Source organism: Nerophis lumbriciformis, linkage group LG24 (assembly GCF_033978685.3).
Source record: "Nerophis lumbriciformis linkage group LG24, RoL_Nlum_v2.1, whole genome shotgun sequence".
Taxonomy (NCBI): domain Eukaryota; kingdom Metazoa; phylum Chordata; class Actinopteri; order Syngnathiformes; family Syngnathidae; genus Nerophis; species Nerophis lumbriciformis.
In genome coordinates, this window is record NC_084571.2 from 2,549,140 (window position 1) to 2,569,402 (window position 20,263).

A 20,263-nucleotide genomic window follows, 5' to 3' on the forward strand; every position below is an offset into this window, starting at 1 on the left:
GTTTAGGCCTGCCGTATGGGTGGGTGTGTGTGGTACACAGAACATCAATTTCCACACTTTCCAGTGGACCCGGACATCTTATATGTAATAGAAATGTGTAGGGGGGTGTATGGTGTGTGGTCATTAAATATGTATTCTGATATATGTTCTTCACAGAAAATGAGCCAAAGTCAGTGAGTCTCAGTTTGAAAAATTCATTAATTGTATCATTTTTCTTTTAATAAAAAATGAAAACGGGTCCCACAGACCCGAACACCACACAAGGGTTAAACATCCATGATATTTTTTCTTGGTATCAGTTTAAAGACATATTGGCTGGATGGATCACAAAACAAAACAAATCTAGTCCTGCCATTGCTGCGGTTTCGTAAACTTTGCCAAACAGCAAGCATAAATATTATTTTATTGAACAAAGAATATTTTTGGTCCTCCTACCTTTCATTGCCTTTCAGGATTTTATTAGCTGGATTTATGTACTGTACTTCTCCAAAGTGAGTGCAGCCCTCACATTAACTACAAAAAGATGTCAAGAGACAATACTATAGAAAGTCAACATGTATACAAATGAGAGTAGTCAGTGTACAGCTTTTATAACATGAAAATTGACTGTACTTTGGACACCCCTGTTTGACATGTTTCACTGGGAAGGTGTTACCAACCCACGGAAGGGTGTTGTCGGGCTCTCTCTCTCTTAGAATTATTGCTCGACATGGGACAAGCGGTAGAAAATGAATGGATGGATGGATGTTAGTCAAAGGCTGAGCTGCACACTTCCACGCCTCACCAATTCCGGCAGTAGCGATGCATACTCATTTTGTCCACTATACGTTTTATACTGTGCGTGAATGCACAGAGGTGAGCATTGTTGTTATTGACTTGTGTGGAGTATCAGGCATATTTGGTCACTGCATGACTGCAAGATAATCGATGCTAACATGCTATTCAGGCTAGGTGTATGTACATATTGCATCATTATGCCTCGTTTGTCGGCATATTTCATTTCCTTTACTTATATCCTCTGTGTATTTAGTTTATTTTTCCATGTCTCATGACACATTATCTGTATGTAATATTGGCTGCATGTCTGATAGTTGTTTGTGTGCCATGTTGTTCCAGACCACAGCAAACGTTACCCAGCTTGCAAAGATTGTAATAAATCCATTAGAAGAAGACATCCTGACGTTTCCTTTAACTTGGACACACACATCTATACCTTTGGCCATTCTAAGACAGTCATTTCCAGGAGTACCGGTAATCACACCCACTGAGAAGTTTTACTAATGTTTTCCAATGTTGTAAAAATGTGTAGAATAAATAGACATTTATTTGCGTCAGCCTGCGACACATACCGTATTTCCTTGAATTGCCGTCGGGTATATATTATCCGCATGCCTCGTTTTACCGCAGGGTCAAACTCGTTTTGCAAAATAATTAGCGCATGCTTAGAAATAGCGCATGCTTAGAATTACCCCCGGGTCAAACTCATTTCGCAGAATAATTAGCATATGCCTCGTTTTACCGCCGGGTCAAACTCGTCACGTCACGAGTGACACTTCACCTTTCAAGGCATCATTTTCCAAAATGGAGGAGGCTAATCTCAATAATTTAAAATCGCATAAAGGGAAGAAGATAAAGAGCTATTCAGTAGGATTTAAGGTCCAAGCTATTGAATATGCTTAAAAGAACAGTAAAAATGTTTTATTAATATAGCTGCGTGTGTCAAATATGAGTCATTAAATGACTCCCGCCTCATGGTGGTAGAGGGCGCTAGTGATCTCAGGGATCATTCTTGCGACTACTCGGCTGCAGAAGAAGTGACAACAACGGTTTTCTAAACTGGACTTTCAATCGAAGCAGGAGGTAAAAATTAAAGGAAGATCTCCATCGAGACAGAGAGACTTTTAAAACTGAAGAAAGATAAGGACGACTTCTATAAACAAGTTATCGATGCTTTTGTTCAGAAGGACTTCATTTATAAGTAAAGGTAAGACCATAATAACGTTTTTTTTTTTATTAAATGTGCTTTTCATGATGGTATCCTTACATCACACTCAAATTTATAAGCGCAGGCCTAAATTTACCGCATGCCTTTGGTAAGAGAAGAGGTTTTAAATTAATTACCGCCCCGGCGCTAGTTCAAGGAAATACGGTAGTCATTTTGATAGTAGGCTAATACAGCTAATTAGCTACTTACATCATGTGTTGCCTTCATTATAACACTTAAATAAGTCTTTTAATTTGTTGCGGCTCCAGACGGATTACTTTTTTTGTATTTGTGGTCCAATATGGCTCTTCAGGAGGCTACGCCGGATAGTCGAACCTCGGATTCCGGAGGAACAGTGTGGTTTTCGTCCTGGTCGTGGAACTGTGGACCAGCTCTATACTCTCGGCAGGGTCCTTGAGGGTGCATGGGAGTTTGCCCAACCAGTCTACATGTGTTTTGTGGACTTGGAGAAGGCATTCGACCGTGTCCCTCGGGAAGTCCTGTGGGGAGTGCTCAGAGAGTACGGGGTATCGGACTGTTTGATTGTGGCAGTCCGCTCCCTGTATGATCAGTGCCAGAGCTTGGTCCGCATTGCCGGTAGTAAGTCGGACACGTTTCCAGTGAGGGTTGGACTCCGCCAAGGCTGCCCTTTGTCACCGATTCTGTTCATAACTTTTATGGACAGAATTTCTAGGCGCAGTCAAGGCGTTGAGGGGATCTGGTTTGGTGGCTGCAGGATTAGGTCTCTGCTTTTTGCAGATGATGTGGTCCTGATGGCTTCATCTGGCCAGGATCTTCAGCTCTCACTGGATCGGTTCGCAGCTGAGTGTGAAGCGACTGGGATGAGAATCAGCACCTCCAAGTCCGAGTCCATGGTTCTCGCCCGTAAAAGGGTGGAGTGCCATCTCCGGGTTGGGGAGGAGATCTTGCCCCAAGTGGAGGAGTTCAAGTACCTCGGAGTCTTGTTCACGAGTGGGGGAAGAGTGGATCGTGAGATCGACAGGCGGATCGGTACGGCGTCTTCAGTAATGCGGACGCTGTATCGATCCGTTGTGGTGAAGAAGGAGCTGAGCCTGAAGGCAAAGCTCTCGATTTACCGGTCGATCTACGTTCCCATCCTCACCTATGGTCATGAGCTTTGGGTCATGACCGAAAGGACAAGATCTCGGGTACAAGCGGCCGAAATGAGTTTCCTCCGCCGAGTGGCGGGGCTCTCCCTTAGAGATAGGGTGAGAAGCTCTGTCATTCGGGGGGAGCTCAAAGTAAAGCCGCTGCTCCTCCACATGGAGAGGAGCCAGATGAGGTGGTTCGGGCATCTGGTCAGGATGCCACCCGAACGCCTCCCTAGGAAGGTGTTTCGGGCACGTCCAACCGGTAGGAGGCCACGGGGAAGACCCAGGACACGCTGGGAAGACTATGTCTCCCGGCTGGCCTGGGAACGCCTCGGGATCCCCCGGGAGGAGCTGGACGAAGTGGCTGGGGAGAGGGAAGTCTGGGCTTCCCTGCTTAAGCTGCTGCCCCCGCGACCCGACCTCGGATAAGCGGAAGAAGATGGATGGATGGATATGGCTCTTTCAACGTTTTGGGTTGCCGACCCCTGGTCTAGCCTGTGTGCTATTGTGTGCTTAGCTGTTGGGTAGCTGCTAGCTCCTATTAGTCTGTAGCCAAGCATATTTTACATTTTTTTGTCATACCAAAGACTATAAAAATGGGATATTACCTCCCTGCTTGACACTCAGCATCAAGGGGTTGGAATTGGGGCGTTAAATCACCAAAATGATTCCTGGGCGCGGCCACCGCTGCTGCTCGCTGCTCCCCTCACCTCCCAGGAGGTGAACAAGGGGATGGGTCAAATTCAGAGGGCAAATTTCACCACATCTAGTGTGTGTGTGTGACAATCCTTGGTACTTTAACTTTAACTTTAAAATAGAATAAATTGTGTGCTTACTGGAGGACATTTAGATGTTAACTGGCTGTAAACAAGCTGCAGGAGTGCTTGTATCGCACATTTCACGATATCAATAATGCACCAGGACACCCTTACTTCCTACAACATTGTGCCTTGTAAAGATGGAATGTGACATACGGTACTGTAGATCTTGGCTGTCGAGCACGAGGAAGTCATTAAAGTGCAAATGAGATTAAAGCGAAACAAGAAAAGATGTCCTGCGGGCCTCATATGGTAATGAAGCACGTCACTTACGATTGTGATGGAAGAAAAACAAACATTTCTGCTGATGACAGCAAAGTCGGGCTGCAACGATGCAGAGACAGGAAGTGAACGGTACGGATGTAACCTTTGACTTAGGAGTATTAAAGCACACGGGTGACAAATCCTATGAAAAACCGACATAATCACAAAAAAAGTTGCACCCGTGTGACCTTGGATCTCAGATTTTTACTGCCGATGACGACCGGCGAGGCATGGATCCATGTTAGTTGGTCAGGATGTTCTCTTCTCCTCTTCAGTGATTGGTTAAAACAGTGGCACCAAAGTGTGGCCCATTTTAAAAATACTATTCCAACAACAACAACAACAAATTGGAATAAAAAAAAGGACCCAAATGACAAAAAGCTGACATGCACTGGGTTTTTTTTAACACTAAACTGGCATTGCTGAAAGAATAAACAATTATAATCAATAGACAGTTGATCTAAAACAGTGGTTCTCAAACCTCAGGGAAAAAAGTAACACCATAATGACCAACGTTAGCGTAGTAGGCCTAAGTATTCATTAAAAACAATGCTAAGGTTTTATCTTTTGATTGATTGATTGAGACTTTTATTAATAGATTGCACAGTACAGTACATATTCCGTACAATTGACCACTAAATGGTAACACCCGGATAAGTTTTTCAACTTGTTTAAGTCGGGGTCCACGTTAATCAATTCATGGTAAATCTAACAAGCATATCTAATATTTGTGGCGACTGAAACATTAGACACGAGGTGGTATAGCTCGGTTGGTAGAGCGGCCGTGCCAGCAACTTGAGAGTTGCAGGTTCGATCCCCCGCTTCCGCCATCCTAGTCACTGCCGTTGTGTCCTTGGGCAAGACACTTTACCCACCTGCTCCCAGTGCCACCCACACTGGTTTAAATGTAACTTAGATATTGGGCTTCATTATGTAAAGCGCTTTGAGTCACTAGAGAAAAGTGCTATATAAATATAATTCACTTCACACACAGTTTGAGCAGTAACACTGTGTTAGAATATAGGAAAGTAAAACACTGTACTTTAATCTTCTTTGGCGCCTGTTTGAGAATCACCGATCTAGAGATTTACACGTTGGAAGTGAAAATAGTATATATTGATTTATGACTTATGATCCCCGCAACATTTTGGTTAATTTTTTTAATTTTTTTTTTAACTGTCTTTATCGAAAAATAACAATACATCGAAATAAATTAGTGGCCTATTTAAAACTCCAATTACTTCACATGAAATATTTCATTTTAAAAAATGTGCCGTTTTTTTGCATATTTTTGTGTGTTTTTTTTTCCATTTCTTTGGAGAAAAAGGGCATAAAACAAAATGAGAAAATTTTATAGCGACGGATATATCTGAAGTTGATCTATAGATATTTAATTGTTGACATACAAAAAAATAAAAATAATATATGACTTATTTTTAACACTTTAATGCAGGGGTGTCAATCTCATTTTAGATCGGGGGCCACACCGAGAAAATCTACTCTAATACATCAATATAAATTATTGACCTATTTAAGACTCCAATTACTTCACATCAAATATTTCATTTAAAAAAAATGTTCCGCAGAAATTTTTGCATATTTTTCCATAAAAAATAGGTTTTCTTCGGGGAAAAAGGGCGTAAAACAAAATAAGAAAATTTTATAGCGACGGATATATCCAAAGTTAATCTATAGATATTTAATTGTTGACATACAAAAAATAATATATGACTTCTTTTTAACACTTTAATGCAGGGGGGTCAAACTCATTTTAGATCGGGGGGCCACATGGAGAAAAGTCTACAACCAAGTGGGCCGGACTGGTAAAATCACGGCACAATAACTTAAAAAAAAAGACAACTTCAGATTGTTTTCTTTGTTTAAAAATAGAACAGGCACATTCTGAAAATGTACAAATCATCAATCAATCAATCAATCAATCAATGTTTATTTATATAGCCCTAAATCACAAGTGTCTCAAAGGGCTGCACAAGCCGCAACGACATCCTCGGTATAGCCCACATAAGGGCAAGGAAAAACTCACCCCAGTGGGACGTCGATGTGAATGACTATGAGAAACCTTGGAGAGGACCGCATATGTGGGTAACCCCCCCCCTCTAGGGAGACCGAATGCAATGGATGTCGAGTGGGTCTAACATAATATTGTGAGAGTCCAGTCCATAGTGGATCCAGCATAACAGTAAGAGTCCAGTCCACAGTGGGGTCAGCAGGAAACCATCCCGAGCGGAGACGGGTCAGCAGCGCAGAGATGTTCCCAACCGATATACAGGCGAGCGGTCCACCCCGGGTCCCGACCCCGCACAGCCAGCACCCCATCCATGGCCACCGGATCTGTGTGTCTCCCCTTCCACAAGAGATACGGGGGAGCAGAGGAGAAAAGAAAAGAAACGGCAGATCAACTGGTCTAAAAAAAGGGGGGCTATTCAAAGGCTGGAGTATACAAATGAGTTTTGAGATGGGACTTAAATGTTTCTACTGAGGTAGCATCTCTAACTGTTACCGGGAGGGCATTCCATAGTGCTGGAGCCCGAATAGAAAACGCTCTATAGCCCGCAGACTTTTTTTGGGCTCTGGGAATCACTAATAAGCCGGAGTTCTTTGAACGCAGATTTCTTGCCGGGACATATGGTACAATGCAATCGACAAGATAGGACGGAGCTAGACCGTGTAGTATTTTATACGTAAGTAGTAAAACCTTAAAGTCGCATCTTAAGTGCACAGGAAGCCAGTGCAGGTGAGCCAGTATAGGCGTAATATGATCAAACTTTCTTGTTCTTGTCAAAAGTCTAGCAGCCGCATTTTGTACCAACTGTAATTTTTTAATGCTAGACATAGGGAGACCCGAAAATAATACGTTACAGTAGTCGAGACGAGACGTAACGAACGCATGAATAATGATCTCAGCGTCGCTAGTGGACAAAATGGAACGAATTTTAGCGATATTACGGAGATGAAAGAAGGCCGTTTTAGTGACACTCTTAATGTGTGACTCAAAGGAGAGAGTTGGGTGGAAGATAATACCCAGATTCTTTACTGATTCGCCTTGTGTAATTGTTTGGTTGTCAAATGTTAAGGTGGTATTATCAAATAAATGTCGGTGTTTAGCAGGACCGATAATCAGCATTTCCGTTTTCTTAGTGTTGAGTTGCAAGAAGTTAGCGGACATCCATTGTTTAATTTCATTAAGACACGCCTCCAGCTGACTACAATCCGGCGTGTTGGTCAGCTTTAGGGGCATGTAGAGTTGGGTGTCATCAGCATAACAATGAAAGCTAACACCGTATTTGCGTATGATGTCGCCTAGCGGCAACATGTAAATACTAAAGAGTGCAGGGCCAAGAACCGAACCTTGGGGGACTCCGCACGTTACCTTAACATAGTCCGAGGTCACATTGTTATGGGAGACGCATTGCATCCTGTCAGTAAGATAAGAGTTAAACCACGACAAGGCTAAGTCTGACATACCAATACGTGTTTTGATACGCTCTAATAAAATATTATGATCGACGGTATCGAAAGCAGCGCTAAGATCAAGAAGCAGCAACATAGATGACGCATCAGAATCCATCGTTAGCAGTAGATCATTAGTCATTTTTGCGAGGGCTGTCTCCGTAGAGTGATTTGCCCTGAAACCGGATTGAAAAGGTTCACAGAGATTGTTAGACATTAAGTGTTCATTTAGCTGCTGTGCGACACTTTTTTCGAGGATTTTCGAGATAAACGGAAGGTGGGACACCGGCCGGTAGTTTACCATGAGGTCAGGATCGAGGTTAGGTCTTTTGAGCAAAGGATGAATAACCGCTTTTTTGAATGCTAGTGGAACAGTGCCAGAGGAAAGTGATAAGTTTATAATATTTAGCACTGATGGACCTAATAATACAAAAAGTAATCATAATGTTTTTTTTTTTTTTACACTTACATGTTGCGGTTAATAGTATTCTATCTTTATTTGTCGTTATTTATTCTTTCTGAATAAATGATGTGATAATGTTCATCAGTCAACTCGTTGGTGTTAATTTTCAATTTATCAAGATTAAGAAAATAATATTAAAATCAAATTACAGGATTTTATTTATGTTGTTTGCTCATTTTCCTTGACTGGTGCACTAAATATTTTGTTTGACATATGTAGCATCATCTACAAAGATACAAATAATTGCTATTGCGACATCTAGTGGAGACATTTAGAACAGCAGTTTCTTTCATTCAAAGACGGCGTGGCGCAGTGGAAGAATGGCCGTGCGCGACCCGAGGGTCCCTGGTTCAATCCCCACCTAGTACCAACCTCGTCACGTCCGTTGTGTCCTGAGCAAGACACTTCACCCTTGCTCCTGATGGGTGCTGGTTAGCGCCTTGCATGGCAGCTCCCTCCATCAGTGTGTGAATGTGTGTGTGAATGGGTAAATGTGGAAGTAGTGTCAAAGCGCTTTGAGTACCTTGAAGGTAGAAAAGCGCTATACAAGTACAACCCATTTATCATTATTTATCATTTATTTCGGCTCATTTTTATACTTAGCAAACTCATCCCGCCGGCCGGATAAAACCTGTTTGCGGGCCTGATCCGGCCCTCAGGCCGTACATTTGACACACCTGGTCTAACTAGTATAGTTTGTATGTTGTGAATGTGTTATTACTCATAACAAGCCCTTCCCACCTTGTCAAAATCTCCCATAACATGTCCTAAACTTTGTGCTACATTTGTGCTACGTCCGTGCTGCTAATTTTTTTTAAACTATCATAGTTTTTACGTTATTAATATTGAATCATTTACAAACCACGTTTCCATATGAGTTGGGAAATTGTGTTAGATGTAAATATAAACGGAATACAATGATTTGCAAATAATTTTTAACCCATATTCAATTGAATGCACTACAAAGACAAGATATTTGATGTTCAAACTCATACCCTTTATTTTTTTTTGCAAATTATAATTAACTTAGAATTTCATACCTGTATGTACCTTTCAGCATTAATGGTGCCTTCACAGATGTGTAAGTTACCCATGTCTTGGGCACTAATACACCCCCATACCATCACAGATGCTGGCTTTTCAACTTTGCGCCTATAACAATCCGGATGGTTCTTTTCCTCTTTGGTCCGGAGGACAAGACATCCACAGTTTCCAAAAACAATTTGAAATGTGGACTCATCAGACCACAAAACACTTTTCCACTTTGTATCAGTCCATCTTAGATGAGCTCAGGCCCAGCAAAGCCGACGGCGTTTATGGGTGTTGTTGATAAACGGTTTCCGCCTTGCATAGGAGAGTTGTAACTTGCACTTACAGATGTAGCGACCGACTGTAGTTACTGACAGTGGGTTTCTGAAGTGTTCCTGAGCCCACGTGGTGATATCCTTTACACACTGATGTCGCTTGTTGATGCAGTACAGCCTGAGGGATCGAAGGTCACGGGCTTAGCTGCTTACGTGCAGTGATTTCTCCAGATTCTCTGAACCCTTTGATGATATTACAGACCGTAGATGGTGAAATCCATAAATTGTTCTTAAACTGTTCAACAATTTGCTCACACATTTGTTGACAAATGGGTGACCCTCGCCCCATACTTGTTTGTGAATGACTGAGCATATGTCTAGCATTAAAAAATTACAGTTGGTACAAAATGCGGCTGCTAGACTTTTGACAAGAACAAGAAAGTTTGATCATATTACGCCTATACTGGCTCACCTGCACTGGCTTCCTGTGCACTTAAGATGTGACTTTAAGGTTTTACTACTTACGTATAAAATACTACACGGTCTAGCTCCGTCCTATCTTGTCGATTGCATTGTACCATATGTCCCGGCAAGAAATCTGCGTTCAAAGAACTCCGGCTTATTAGTGATTCCCAGAGCCCAAAAAAAGTCTGCGGGCTATAGAGCGTTTTCTATTGGGGCTCCAGTACTATGGAATGCCCTCCCGGTAACAATTAGAGATGCTACCTCAGTAGAAGCATTTAAGTCCCATCTTAAAACTCATTTGTATACTCTAGCCTTTAAATAGCCCCCCTGTTAGACCAGTTGATCTGCCGTTTCTTTTCTTTTCTCTTCTGCTCCCCTTTTCCTTGAGGGGGGGGGGCACAGGTCCGGTGGCCATGGATGAAGTGCTGGCTGTCCAGAGTCGGGACCCGGGGTGGACCGCTCGCCTGTGCATCGGCTGGGAACATCTCTACGCTGCTGACCCGTCTCCGCTCGGGATGGTGTCCTGCTGGCCCCACTATGGACTGGACTCTTACTATTATGTTGGATCCACTATGGACTGGACTCTCACAATATTATGTCAGACCCACTCGACATCCATTGCTTTCGGTCTCCCCTAGAGGGGGGGGGGGTTACCCACATATGCGGTCCTCTCCAAGGTTTCTCATAGTCATTCACATCGACGTCCCACTGGGGTGAGTTTTTCCTTGCCCGTATGTGGGCTTTGTACCGAGGATGTCGTTGTGGCTTGTGCAGCCCTTTGAGACACTTGTGATTTAGGGCTATATAAATAAAGATTGATTGATTGATTGATGATATCATGGAATCTACTTTTATACCCAAAAATGGGACCCACCTGTTCCCAATTTGCCTGTTCACCTGTGGGATGTTCCAAATAAGTGTTTGATGAGCATTCCTCAACTTTATCAGTATTTATTGCCACATTTCCCAACTTCTTTGTCACGTGTTGCTGGCATCAAATTCTAAAGTTAATGATTATTTGCAAAAAAAATAAAAAACTTTATCAGTTTGAACATCAAATATGTTGTCTTTGTAGCATATTCAACTGAATATGGGTTGAAAAGGATTTGCAAATCATTGTATTCCGTTTATATTTACATCAAACACAATTTCCCTACTCATATGGAAACGGGGTTTGTATAACCAGCCCCTCCACACAGTGTGGGCGAGACACTTTGCCCACACTGTTGCTTTAATGACTAAGACCCTTTTGACATCCACCAAAATTGAGGCAAGCCTTGTTGGCTTCCCCATGTTTCCATTTTTTAGTGTGCCAAAAAAAAGTTTATGTTTAAAGTTGTTATCAGGAACGGTGGTCTGTGATTGGTGGATTTAAGAGTCTACCGCTTTTGTGATGGCGGACCCCCCCGAGACGTAAAGACGCCTCATTTGTCTGCGGGGACAGCGGCGAGTTGCAGGCAGTGGTCTCGAGGATGATGATGATGATGATGATGAGTGCGTCGTGACTCGCCCTGCTTGGGGTCGGCGTCGTGCGCGCCCTCCACGCCTCCGCCACCCCTGGGTGCTGCCCCCCCACCCACTCCAGGCTGCAGCAGATGAGTCAGAGGCGAAGGTTTGGAGGGGAGCGAGCGGGGGAGGCATTAATAAAACAATATAATTGAATAAAAAAGGCGGCGGCCATTAGGGAGCCTCCCTGGCACACTTGATTGAATTCAAGTGTTTTAATCCAACTTTGCTTTTTACAGCTTTTCTTCTTAGCAGGCGGCTTCTTTTTAGCCAGGGAAGAGGGGTCCTAATCGCCTTAAGGGCTTCCCCGGGCAGGTGGCCGTGACAGCGCCCGTCTGGGAGAGAGGAGCGCGCCGTACGCCAGGGCGCCGGGTGCTGTTGCGGCCGCGACCCGGGCCTGACCCGTCATTAGCGAGCAGGTGTCGCCGGCAGGAAGACGGCGATGATGGCGATGTTGCTAATAATACGCTTTGTTGATGCGGGATGTAACCGCGGATGACAACAGGCGAGGCCTGCACAGGGTTCTGGTCCCATCCGCTCATGGTCAGAACCAGAGGGAAAACAAAAGGAGTTCGTGGTACTAAAAGTAGGATCATCTGACTTTCAACAACGACTCATCGGTAGAGATGTCCGATACGACTTTTTTGCAGATATCCGATATTCCGATATTGTCCAACTCTTAATTACCGATTCCGATATCAACCGATACCTACAGGTAAAAGCCAGTAAATTAGAATATTTTGAAAAACTTGATTTATTTCAGTAATTGCATTCAAAAGGTGTAACTTGTACATTATATTTATTCATTGCACACAGACTGATGCATTCAAATGTTTATTTCATTTAATTTTGATGATTTGAAGTGGCAACAAATGAAAATCCAAAATTCCGTGTGTCACAAAATTAGAATATTACTTAAGGCTAATACAAAAAAGGGATTTTTAGAAATGTTGGCCAACTGAAAAGTATGAAAATGAAAAATATGAGCATGTACAATACTCAATACTTGGTTGGAGCTCCTTTTGCCTCAATTACTGCGTTAATGCGGCGTGGCATGGAGTCGATGAGTTTCTGGCACTGCTCAGGTGTTATGAGAGCCCAGGTTGCTCTGATAGTGGCCTTCAACTCTTCTGCGTTTTTGGGTCTGGCATTCTGCATCTTCCTTTTCACAATACCCCACAGATTTTCTATGGGGCTAAGGTCAGGGGAGTTGGCGGGCCAATTTAGAACAGAAATACCATGGTTTGTAAACCAGGCACGGGTAGATTTTGCGCTGTGTGCAGGCGCCAAGTCCTGTTGGAACTTGAAATCTCCATCTCCATAGAGCAGGTCAGCAGCAGGAAGCATGAAGTGCTCTAAAACTTGCTGGTAGACGGCTGCGTTGACCCTGGATCTCAGGAAACAGAGTGGACCGACACCAGCAGATGACATGGCACCCCAAACCATCACCCAACCATGCAAATTTTGCATTTCCTTTGGAAATCGAGGTCCCAGAGTCTGGAGGAAGACAGGAGAGGCACAGGATCCACGTTGCCTGAAGTCTAGTGTAAAGTTTCCACCATCAGTGATGGTTTGGGGTGCCATGTCATCTGCTGGTGTCGGTCCACTCTGTTTCCTGAGATCCAGGGTCAACGCAGCCGTCTACCAGCAAGTTTTAGAGCACTTCATGCTTCCTGCTGCTGACCTGCTCTATGGAGATGGAGATTTCAAGTTCCAACAGGACTTGGCGCCTGCACACAGCGCAAAATCTACCCGTGCCTGGTTTACAAACCATGGTATTTCTGTTCTAAATTGGCCCGCCAACTCCCCTGACCTTAGCCCCATAGAAAATCTGTGGGGTATTGTGAAAAGGAAGATGCAGAATGCCAGACCCAAAAACGCAGAAGAGTTGAAGGCCACTATCAGAGCAACCTGGGCTCTCATAACACCTGAGCAGTGCCAGAAACTCATCGACTCCATGCCACGCCGCATTAACGCAGTAATTGAGGCAAAAGGAGCTCCAACCAAGTATTGAGTATTGTACATGCTCGTATTTTTCATTTTCATACTTTTCAGTTGGCCAACATTTCTAAAAATCCCTTTTTTGTATTAGCCTTAAGTAATATTCTAATTTTGTGACACACGGAATTTTGGATTTTCATTTGTTGCCACTTCAAATCATCAAAATTAAATGAAATAAACATTTGAATGCATCAGTCTGTGTGCAATGAATAAATATAATGTACAAGTTACACCTTTTGAATGCAATTACTGAAATAAATCAAGTTTTTCAAAATATTCTAATTTACTGGCTTTTACCTGTATATATACAGTCGTGGAATTAACACATTATTATGCCTAATTTGGACAACCAGGTATGGTGAAGATAAGGTACTTTAAAAAAAAATTACTAAAATAAAATAAGATAAATAAATTAAAAACATTTTCTTGAATAAAAAAGAAAGTAAAACAATATAAAAAACAGTTACATTGAAACTAGTAATGAATGAAAATTAGTAAAATTGCTGAGCAGTGTCTTTCCTATGAATTTGTTTTGGGTACATAACATGCATCCAATTAAAGTAGCAGTAGAGTGGAAAAACAAGTTGACTTTATATTAGAGATGTCCGATAATGGCTTTTTTTGCCGATATCCGATATTCCGATATTGTCCAACTCTTAATTACCGATTCCGATATCAACCGATACCGATATACACAGTCGTGGAATTAACACATTATTATGCCTAATTTTGTTGTGATGCCCCGCTGGATGCATTAAACAATGTAACAAGGTTTTCCAAAATAAATCAACTCAAGTTATGGAAAAAAAATGCCAACATGGCACTGCCATATTTATTATTGAAGTCACAAAGTGCATTATTTTTTTTAACATGCCTCAAAACAGCAGCTTGGAATTTGGGACATGCTCTCACTGAGAGAGCATGAGGAGGTTGAGGTGGGCGGGGTTGGGGTGGGGGAGTAGGGGGTTGCGCGGGGGGTGTATATTGTAGTGTCCCGGAAGAGTTAGTGCTGCAAGGGGTTCTGGGTATTTGTTCTGTTGTGTTTATGTTGTGTTACGGTGCGGATGTTCTCCCAAAATGTGTTTGTCATTCTTGTTTGGTGTGGATTCACAGTGTGGCTGTCATGTCTGTGTTGATCATGGTTTTGTTTGGCCATGGACGCTTTTTAGTTCCTGGTTGTTCACTCCCTTGTTTTGTTTCCATGGTTACCCATTAGTTTCACCTGTTCCACGTTTGGACTCACACACCTGTCACCAATCATGTCACTGTTATTTAAGCCTGTCTTTTTCTGTTGGTCGGCCTGGCGACATTATCTGCTGTTACCCTTGTCACTCATGCGTCGATTCCATGCCATTGTTCCATGATCATTTCCATGCTTGTTCCAAGTAAGTTTTTGTTTATTCATATCACGTTTAGCAGTTCTTTTGTTTCATGTTCTTAGTCTACGTTAAGTGTAAGTTTTTGTTTCATAGTCAAGTTTGTACCTCCGCCTTGTGCGCGCCTTTAGTTTGTTCTTTTTGTTTTAGTAAAAATAAATATGTCCTTACCTTCACGCCATGTCCGCTCCAACTTTTATTGCATCTCGGGAAAACAAACCCGCCATAGTCCATGTCATGACAGTGGCGCATATTTGTAACAGTGTTAAAGTTGTTTATACGGCCACCCTCAGTGTGACCAACTAAGCCGTAGATATTATGTGATTGGGTTGGCACGCAAAGGCAGTGCCTTTAAGGTTTATTGGCGCTCTGTACTTTTCCTTATGTCCGTGTACCACTCCGTACAGCGGCGTTTAAAAAAGTCATACATTTTACTTTTTGAAACCAGTACCGATAATTTCCGATATTACATTTTAAAGCATTTATCGGTCGATAATATCGGCAGTCCGATATTATTGAACATCTCTATCGTTGCCATATTTATTATTGAAGTCACAAAGTGCATTATTTTTTTTAACATGCCTCAAAACAACAGCTTGGAATTTGGGACATGCTCTCCCTGAGAGAGCATGAGGAGGTTGAGGTGGGCGGGGTTGAGGTGTGTGGGGGAAGGGGGAGGGGGTGGCGGGGGGAGGTTATATTGTAGCGTCCTGGAAGAGTTAGTGCTGCAAGGGTTCTGGGTATTTGTTCTGTTGTGTTTATGTTGTGTTACGGTGCGGATGTTCTCCCGAAATGTGTTTGTCATTCTTGTTTAGTGTGGGTTCACAGTGTGGCGCATGTTTGTAACAGTGTTAAAGTTGTTTATACGGCCACCCTCAGTGTGACCTGTAGGGCTGTTGACCAAGTATGCGTTGCATTCATTTATGTGTGCTTAAAATCCGTAGATATTATGTGACTGGGCCGGCACGCTGTTTGTATGGCGGAAAAGCGGACGTGACGACAGGTTGCCTTTAAGGCACGCCCCCAATTTTGTTGTCCGGGTGGAAATCGGGAGAAATTCGGGAGAATGGTTGCTCCGGGAGATTTTTGGGAGGAGCACCAAAATTTGGGAGTCTCCCGGTAAAATCGGGAAGGTTGGCAAGTATGATCGACACAAAAATCGGAGGCGACGTCTATCGTGGCGTCTCAGAAACCCGTATCTCAAAACGAACAGGAAGTCAGCCATCTTGGTTTTTTGGTCTTCCGTTTTTCGGCAAAAAAAAAAAAGGGTCGTACTTTTACGACTGTCAGGTTCAAACACTGATGACATCTATTAAACAGACAAGAAGCAAGGAATCATGCAGAGACAGAGTTAAATTTTGCTCAATTGAGGAGAGACGTTATTTCAATCAATCAATCAATCAATCAATCAATCAATGTTTATTTATATAGCCCTAAATCACAAGTGTCTCAAAGGGCTGCACAAGCCACAACGACATCCTCGGTATAGCCCACATAAGGGCAAGGAAAAACTCACCCCAGTGGGACGTCGATGTGAATGACTATGAGAAACCTTGGAGAGGACCGCATATGTGGGTAACCCCCCCCCTCTAGGGAGACCGAATGCAATGGATGTCGAGTGGGTCTAACATAATATTGTGAGAGTCCAGTACATAGTGGATCCAGCATAACAGTAAGAGTCCAGTCCACAGTGGGGTCAGCAGGAAACCATCCCGAGCGGAGACGGGTCAGCAGCGCAGAGATGTTCCCAACCGATATACAGGCGAGCGGTCCACCCCGGGTCCCGACCCCGGACAGCCAGCACCCCATCCATGGCCACCGGATCTGTGTGTCTCCCCTTCCACAAGGGATAGGGGGGAGCAGAGGAGAAAAGAAAAGAAACGGCAGATCAACTGGTCTAAAAAAGGGGGGCTATTCAAAGGCTAGAGTATGCAAATGAGTTTTGAGATGGGACTTAAATGCTTCTACTGAGGTAGCATCTCTAATTGTTACCGGGAGGGCATTCCATAGTACTGGAGCCCGAATAGAAAACGCTCTATAGCCCGCAGACTTTTTTTGGGCTCTGGGAATCACTAATAAGCCGGAGTTCTTTGAACGCAGATTTCTTGCCGGGACATATGGTACAATGCAATCGACAAGATAGGACGGAGCTAGACCGTGTAGTATTTTATACGTAAGTAGTAAAACCTTAAAGTCACATCTTAAGTGCACAGGAAGCCAGTGCAGGTGAGCCAGTATAGGCGTGATATGATCAAACTTTCTTGTTCTTGTCAAAAGTCTAGCAGCCGCATTTTGTACTAACTGTAATCTTTTAATGCTAGACATAGGGAGACCCGAAAATAATACGTTACAGTAGTCGAGACGAGACGTAACGAACGCATGAATAATGATCTCAGCGTCGCTAGTGGATAAAATAGAACGAATTTTAGCGATATTACGGAGATGAAAGAAGGCCGTTTTTGTAACACTCTTAATGTGTGATTCAAAGGAGAGAGTTGGGTGGAAGATAATACCCAGATTCTTTACTGATTCGCCTTGTGTAATTGTTTGGTTGTCAAATGTTAAGGTGGTATTATTAAATAAATGTCGGTGTTTAGCAGGACCGATAATCAGCATTTCCGTTTTATTGGCGTTGAGTTGCAAGAAGTTAGTGGACATCCATTGTTTAATTTCATTAAGACACGCCTCCAGCTGACTACAATCCGGCGTGTTGGTCAGCTTTAGGGGCATGTAGAGTTGGCTGTCATCAGCATAACAATGAAAGCTAACACCGTATTTGCGTATGATGTCGCCTAGCGGCAGCATCTAATTACTAAAGAGTGCAGGGCCAAGAACCGAACCCTGAGGAACTCCGCACGTTACCTTAACATAGTCCGAGGTCACATTATTATGGGAGACGCATTGCATCCTGTCAGTAAGATAAGAGTTAAACCACGACAAAGTTAAGTCTGACATACCAATACGTGTTTTGATACGCTCTAATAAAATATTATGATCGACGGTATCGAAAGCAGCGCTAAGATCAAGAAGCAGCAACATAGATGACACATCAGAATCCATCGTTAGCAGTAGATCATTAGTCATTTTTGCGAGGATGATCGACTATCATTTAAAAACGTTTCCCTTTAGGGGACCTGTTTTTTTGTCCCCATACCGTCAGAGGTCCCCTAAAGGTGACTGTGTAAACAGAGCGATGTCCCCATTAAGTAAGTATTGCCAGAACACACACACACACACACACACACACACACACACACACACACACACACACACACACACAAAACAAAAACTTTTTTGACACCAAATTTGTGTAACTCAATTTTTTTCGTTTTATATTATTTCATTTTATTTACCAGCAGTGGGCCTTGAGTTTTGAAGCAACACATCGTATTTTAACAAACAAACACACAAATTGTACTCACAATAATAATAGTTGCCAGCATAAATTGAGTTTCAGTCCACAAAATTCCAACAGAAAAAAATCAGTTACATAAATTCAGTGTCCAAAAAAAAAAAAAGACACAAATTAACCTCCATATAATGCACAATTTTCTCTATATTTCCCAGTTGTGAGATGCATTTAAAATAGTTAAAAAAAACACCACATAAGATCTTTAAAGTGGTGCAATGTTAAGTTGCAGTAATGAACAATTTCTTTCAGTTCAGCTTTCATCTGACATTTTGTTTAGAGGGTGGATGCCAGGGGGGGTTTAAATTGAGCTTAATGGCGTTCCTGGCCGTGATGGAGTGTGAGCGACAAAGTTTGTGTTTATTTTCCGACAGCCCGTATGTTCGATCGGCAGCACCTGTCCTCCCTGTAAAAATAAACCTTCAAACTCATCGACCCCCCCCCCTCGCTATCCAATCCAGACTGAAGCGAACCGGTCCCGAGTCAGACCTCTTCCTCCCTTCACGGCGGCGGCGCGGCCTAAATCAATGCGGCGGACCGTGACAGCGTGCGACGGGCTTGAAAACATCTTTCCCAGCTCGCCGTTGTATGGAGCTGTAAATCACATGACCTGGGCAGGAACGCAAGCGCTTTTTTAACTTCATCACTTCCTGACTGTAAATCAAACATTAATCCCTAAAGTGAGCTCCTCCCTCAACTCTCAATGCCTCCAAATAATCATGGAAGTGAGGTCAAAGGTCAGCACTGCATCATGGCAGCCGTGCGTTCTTTTCAATGAACACCATCAGGAGCGGCGTGCTGCGTCTTGTGTGGTGTCCGCCGTCATTCCATATGCGGTGCATCCGGAAAGTATTCACGGTGCTTCACTTTTTCCACATGTTATGCTACAGCCTCATTACAATATGGAACGTGTTAATTTTTGTCCTCAAAATTCTGCACACAATAACCAATGACGACAATGTGAAAAGGTTTGTTTAAAAAACCAGGCATCGCTCATCACCAGGCTAAGACCATCCCTACAGTGAAGCATGGTGGTGGTGGCGGCATCGTGCTGTGGGGATGGATTTAGCGCCAGGAACTGGAAAAGTAGTCGAGATAGGGGGGGGGGAAGATGAATCCAGCAATGTAAAGAAACATCCTGGAGCTTGAGAGGTGCTGCAAAGAGGAATGGCCGAAAACTGCCCTAAGATAGGTGTGCCAAGTTTGTGGCATTGTATTCAAAAAGACTTGAGGCTGTAATTGCCGCCAAAGGTGCAAGTATTGAGCAAAAGCTGCGAAAACCTATGATTTTATTTGTTATTCTTAATAAATATGCAAATTAAAAAATATTTATTTTCTTCACATTGTCCACATAGGGTATTGTGTGTGTAATTTTGAGTACAACATTTTTTTGTTGTTTTTTCTCCAAATTTGGAAAAAGTAAAGAAAAGGCTATGAAAAACTATGATTATTATTATTTTTTTTAAATAAATATACAATTAAAAAATATTTATTATCTTCACATTGTCCACATAAGACATTGTGTGTGGAATTTTGAGGACAACATATTTTTTTTTTTTTCATTTTGGAATAAGTATATATAATTAATAAAAGCAGAAAACACATATTTTTCCACATAACAAAATGTGGAAAAAATTAAATCAAAGGCTGTGAAAACCTATGATTTATTTTTCATAAATATGCAAATTAAAACATTATTTTTTTTTACATTGTCCACATAGGGTATTGTGCATGGAATTTTGAGGACATCAACATTTATTTGATTTTTTTTTCTTTTTTCCCATTTTGGAGTAAGGCTGTCACATAACAAAATGTGGAAAAGGTAAAGCAAAGGCTGTGAAAACCTATGATTAAATTTTATATTTTTAATAAATATGGAAATTAAAAAAATATTTATTTTCTTCACATTGTCCACATCGGGTATTGTGTGTGGAATTTTGAGGACCAAATTTTATTTTATTTTTATTTTTTTCTCAGTTTTGGACTAAGGCTGTAACATAACAAAATGTAGAACAAGTAAAGCAAAGGCTGTGAAAACCTATGATTATTTTTTTATTTTTTTTAATAAATAATGCAAATTAAAAAATATT